The sequence below is a fragment of the Eretmochelys imbricata genome, chromosome 4 (assembly GCF_965152235.1).
Source record: "Eretmochelys imbricata isolate rEreImb1 chromosome 4, rEreImb1.hap1, whole genome shotgun sequence".
Lineage (NCBI taxonomy): Eukaryota > Metazoa > Chordata > Testudines > Cheloniidae > Eretmochelys > Eretmochelys imbricata.
Window position 1 is genome coordinate 44,596,731 of NC_135575.1, and position 6,418 is coordinate 44,603,148.

The following is a 6,418-nucleotide window of genomic DNA, read 5'->3' on the forward strand; positions in this document are numbered from 1 at the left end:
CTGCAGCTCTGGTGCTGAGACTTCTATGAAGATCCCAGTGAATTTTAAACTTGCCCTGATGTTTGAAGGATAGCAATGATGGATATATTGCCTTCCTTTACTTATGGTGCATTCCTCAGAGGATACAGTGGGTCTCACCAGTGCAGAGAAGTGAAATCTGCACACATAGACCAATACATGTACATACCCTAATGGGGCTATATCTGACCCCTAGAATCTTATGTCACCCCCAACTGGGATTTTACGTTGTTGTTGTTACTCCCTTTCCCAAGCAAACCCCACCCCATTGTAGCGTGTATAGGTTTAATCTGTTATGAGAGCTGGTTGACCTTTTTTTACAAATCAGTCTTTTCATTAACAAAAGGGATTTTAATGAAGGCAAAATTTCTCTCAGAAAAAATGTCATTATTTCAAACTTTTTAAACACAATTTATGTTTTTTGAAATTTTCAATTTTTTCGTTCAAAATGCTGGGGGAAGAGTCCCATTTGCTCTAACAATTTTACTTTTTTGCTTTTTTTTTTTCCATTTAGAAAAAAGAGGGAGGGTAATAAAAAAGTGGGGGGGAGGGATTTGTATAACCCCCAAACAAACAAACAAAAACTTGTGGCTAGTTTATATTTTCCACTAAAGAGGAGAGTTTCAAAAGAGCCTAAGAGACTTGATCTCCTAAATCTCTTAGGCAACTTTTAAAAATCTTCCAATTTCGTGCACAATTTTTATAAGGCCTTTAAAAAAATTTTAAAAATATTGGTGTAAGATCAAGCAAAAAATATCTTAGGTTTTTATCTACTGTGGCACCTATCTAAGCTACAGTATCTAAGCACTGCACAAAATGAAAGTGCATAGAAACTCAGAAGAAAGAAGTGTTTTTGTAAGTCTGTTTCTCCAGGGCAAAGGAGCTGACTGTGGGGGGCGGGGGATTTTTTAAAATATATTTGTTTGTTTGTTAGTAAGAGGAGCATTTTGGAGAAGGCTTTGCATGGGAGTGTTCTGTATACCCTGAAATGAACATGGTCAGGCTTGGGCTCAGTCTGACCTTTTGAATCAAGGAGTTCCACAGCCTGGATCCTGCCACTGAGAATATTCTGTTTCTAGTGCCTCATAATGAGTACCTGGGCTAATCCTCTGCATCATCCCAATGGAACTTGTTTGTCTCAGAGGACTATGAAATCTAAAGCAGTGTCTAATATCTAGGTCCAGGTATATGAAGAGCTTTGTAAATCGAGACCCATCAGGACTTTGAACTCTGCACTGAACTGAATAAGGAACTTAGTGGAGTTTGCAAAGCATGAGCTTGGTATGTTCAAGTTGGCTTTTGTAATGAGGCATGTTGATACACACTGCACCAACTTCAGGCTTTTTGCAGCAGTTGGATCCAACCCCATTGATCGTGAGATACAATATTTGTCTCTGGAGGAGATGAAAGCATGGCTCACTGCAGATAGGTCCTCATCAGAGAGGAGTGAGCAAGGCCTCTTAATTAGGCCAAAGAGAGAGAAGTCTTTTCTCACCATTGTGACAATGCATGTGTCCAGGAGTAGCAAGGAATCCACCGAGTCACAGAATTCACACCACCACCACAATCTGATGCACTTGATCATTGTCAAATTCCTCAGAGTTTCATACTTTGTACAAGCAACATTTCTGTCTTTCCTGAGTTGATCTCAAGCCAATTGCTGTTCTCCCAGGTGAATTAAAATGCATCCATGCATATAAAATGTAAGTAAAATTAGGTTCCCAATGGCACCTGAAAATTTTAATCCAACGTCTAATTACTCACATGATTTAAAAAGTATTCTTTACGGGGATAAAAATAACCATGTTTGGGCAGGTTTCCTTCCTTTGCGAATTAAACTTCTTTTAATCAATGAAACAACTTCAATTTTTCCTTCTAGGCTACTTTTCCCACTGGCTAAAAAGCCCTTGTGGTCCAGTAGAGAAGCTACAGAGCTGGGAGTCAGGAGACTTGTGCTGTATTCTACTCTGTCACTGACTGTCAGCTTGGGAAAGTCACTTTACCTCCCTGAGACTGTTTCTCTTTCAGTAAATTTGAGGTAATTATACTTATCCTTCATGGTAAAGTACTTTGAGATCTCTGGTTGAAAGTACTGTATCAACATAAAGTTACACTATATAATTATTAAAAACCTGTGTATGTTAGAGAGAAGATTTACTTAGAAACTTGTTTTTGTCTTGGTTTAGCACATCCAGATTCTTCCTACGGACTTATGTGGGGTACATGTAACAAGAAATGAACATTATGATTTCCAAAGGCAGAATCCAACTGTGTTGACATCTTCAGCCTAATAGTGCTCCAAGCAAAATCAATTTGTTTTTAATTTCTTAAAAATATAATTTGTCCTTTGTTTATTTGAGCAGAGAGGATAGAGGGTTGTTGGAGATTAAGTTAAGAGGAATAAACTAATAGTGTAATAAACTCTTGATGAAAAAGGGTCAGAGACTTAACTTGTTATATAATCACTGTTAAACTTCCTCTGGGAAATTCTCCATGTCAGTCTGAGTTTCATACAAGTCTGTACATAGCCGTTATAAGAATCTGTATAAAGTTGGGTGGGGAAATAGAGGGAGTTGGAACAGAATTTAGTTGCAGACTAAAGTCTAGCTATGACGGAGTGTTTTCTTTTTATTTAAAAAAAGAGAGAGAGAGAGAGAGGCTTGCATCTTACCAGGTAATTTCAGCAAAATAATCCTTTTGTGTGGACTGTTTTTGGCACCTTATTCTTCTTTGAGTTATTGTTCATATGGGTGCTTGTAAAGGTTCGGACTCACCCCTGAGGTGCCTCCTGTTGGTCATTCTTGGGAATTAGTTCAATTTCCAGCCCAGAGCGCTCTCCGCAGGCCGGTGATCCGCCTTACCACTGATCCCCATGTCCCTCCCAGACCCGGTGCCCTTGTCTTGGGTGCTGCCCCCTGGCAGTACCCCCACTCCCTGGGTTTCCCCACCCTGGGGAACCCTCACCCACTATCCCCACGTCGCCTCAGTCGTGGCTACTGCCAGTCACGGTCTAGCCCCTGCGCCCTGGGACAGACTGCAGTGTAAAAGCCAATCATCACAGGCAACAAAGGGTTTGGACTGGCTGTGTTTACCCACCCTCAGGCTGCCCCTCTGCAACCCCAGTACCTATATGGGCCTCAGACCAGGCCCTGCAGCCTGCGGAGTTGCTGGCCTAGGGCTTCCCAGCTCCTGAGGCCTTTCCCCAGCCCTGCCTTACTCTCGGTCCCCAGGTAAGTTCCCCTGCAGCCAGACCTGTCTCTCTCTCTAGCCAGAGAGAGAGACTCTACCTAAGCTTCTGGCTCCCAGAAGATGTTACGGGGTGTACTAACCTCTCATGAGTGCCCCATTGGCCGAGTGCGTGTGCCTGGTCTCTCTCTCTATCTCTGTGGGGTGTCTTCAGTGACTCAGCCCTCCAGCCGAGTCACACACAGTCTGTCTGTGTGACGAAAGCAATGCAAAATCCCTTCTGGGGTACAAGTCCAAAGGAGTCTCTCTGAATGCTCCCTGTAATGTCTCCCACAAGTTGTCCCTGCTCCGGAATAGAGCAGTGCCCCAGAGCTCCCTCCCTGATGACAAAGTTTTTGTCCTCTTGGGGCCTTTCTGTCCACAACTCTCCAGCTGGGCTACTGCAGTTCAGTTCCCACCTCTGGGGGTGCCTCGATGTCCAGGCCACTTCCTCAGCGACTAATATGGTACCCAGGCCCACCCACTACTCTGGGTTCCAACCCAGGGATTCTGTAGATAGCAGCTGTCTGCTGTGTCCCTTTGTCTAAGTTGCGCTGCTGTGCTAATTCCCTGGGCCACTTCCCCATGGCTCTACGCCGTCTTCACCCTTACCTCAAGGCCTTGTCCTAATGGAGTCCCCGCAACAAGCTCAGGGCTCCTTCTCACTCTCCCTGGCTTCCGGCAGCAGTACCTCATCCAAGATCCTGCAGCTCCCTCAGCCAACCACACACCATCCACGCTCCTCCAGCTCTAGCAAGGAACTGAACTCTCTCTGGCCCTGCAGCTCTTGTTATACTAGCTTGCTGGGCCCTGATTGGCTGCTTCCCACACAGCCACTCTAGACAGCTCAGAGGACCTCTCCATTGCCCTTTTCTTGGGCGGGGCCACAAGGCCTGCAGCCGTGGGCCCCTCAGGGCCTATACGAGAAATATTTTAGGGTCCTACTAGCTTGCAAAATGTACTGTTACAAAATATTTTAAGATTTAGTTTAATACTATTAATTTCAATACTTTCAATGGCCCATCAAAGCTCGCGGATTCTCAAGTATTCCCAATAACTTCACTTTCTTAATGGAGTGCCATATTTCTTTTCTATTTCCTTCAAAAAGTTTAATCTTTTTTCAGTTGTCTCAGCCTAGAATTCTCTTTAACTTTTCATATGACCATTACTGCCAGCAGAAATGCAATATTGATGATCTAATATGGTTGAGCTATAAAAGCTAGGGAACTTGTTCTAGTGCCATTTGGTGCTCTGGGAGTATTTTCAGTTTTGGTACTGAGGATAAACCAAACATTCGTCACGATCTGCACAGGTAGATCTAAGAAATCTCCACTGTTGCATTAGAAAAATTCAGTAAGGACCTGATTTTAAGAGGTGCTGAGCACTTAAAACACACTCTTGTCGCAATTGCTCAGCAACACTGAAAATAAGACAGTAAGTGGTTCATATTTCATCCAGAGTCAGTAATTGGCGCATAATTTTTTCCTGTGGAAGCAAGATTAAAAGAAAATATGATGATGGTTGATAGCCTTAAAAATAGCTTTTTTGACAGTGGCATGCTTTTTATTACTTTTTCATACTAGTTGTTGTTGCCACTAAATAAAATACGAGCATATGACTTACCTGACTTACTAAGAGACATTCAATAAAACCAGCATGCATATTTTACTTTTTTATCATGCTTAGGTGCATCAGAAATTCAGTGTGTAGAAAATGTATTGGAAACTCATATTCTACATGCACTAGAAATTCACATACAGCTTCTAATTTCTCAAATTTTCTGGCAGCAGCAGTTTGGAAAAGAAATAGAGAAATAAAAATAAGATTTTTCAGATAAGAAACCTATAAAAATAGATCAATATTTAGGCCTATCAACCCTAACAGTGACTCTCTCAGGAGTTAAAAAGTGATCAGTTCACAGGGCAGCTATTTCACTTATCTTAGGGTATCTGCACATAAATACCAGTTGAATACAGTAATTGAACATAATTTATACTCAACTTGGGAAGAGATTTCTGGTTATTCTTTAGGTTCTTATCTTCTATGCAAAGAAAACTATGAAAGACTAATAAAACTGGCTTTTTTTTAAAAAACAGGCAAGACAGGAAATAAGTACAAATACTGAATTAATTCTGGCAGTAAAATCTATGCTAATTACCTATCATAAAGAGCCCAACCGTTTTATAAGGCAGCAAACATCGGGCAACATGTTATGTTCAGTGCTGCTCCTTGTTTTACATGTTAGAGCATTTACCAAAAAGAAAAAAAACAAAACCAGAGTAAGGAATGAAAAATACAAAATGTAGGGCCTGATCCAGCATCCAAAAACTCCTATTGACTTTAACAGTCATTGGATTAAGCCCTTAATTACCAAACTGTATGCATACTTATTTATTCTCTGTTTAAGTGGATTTTTTTGGTCCAGATTTCACCTCTAAATATATGCAAACAACTGTAGGCAAAGGTACAGTATTACCCTCATACAAAACACTACAATATTCTATGGTAATGGTCCACAAACCTCATACTATACCTTGAGGTATTATAAGTAAAATACAAGTTTTACCAGTAGACAAAGATTTATGCATTAAAGTTTCCTTGGCAGCTCAGAAGTAGCAGGTTTAATGCAACAGAGAAACAAACACATATAGTAGAAGAGGTTTCAAAGTACTAAGTTGTCAACAGAATCTAAGAGAAGCAAACATTCCTCCATGTAACCTCCAGTGTCATAACATAAATGAGTTAGCATAGTAGCATATGTGAATCTGTGCACTGTCACTTGGTAAAGTATTTATATTCATTGTCAACAAGAGCTTCCACTATAATTTGCCATCTTTTCTTCTTTTTCACTCACTGCTTCTCCTACAACTTCATTTTTTCCTCTGTGCAATAGATCTTCAGCAGCTGTTGGATGGTGTTTGGTTTTTGAGAAGAGAAGTAAGGTAGGATGTGATCTCTGTAGCTAATTCTGATCCTTACTTTCTCCCCATTGCTGGAAAGGTGCATGATCCAAAAACCGTTTTAGTCAGGGAGTTGCCTTCATTTGAACTGTAACAAGGGGAAAGGAGAGCTTCCCAAAGTATACCTGCGTAAAGTGTGTGTGTGTGTATTGTACTGAATTTTGCTGAGAGAATTCTTCCCCTTGCACATTAAAAGCTTTTAAGGGATAATCTCA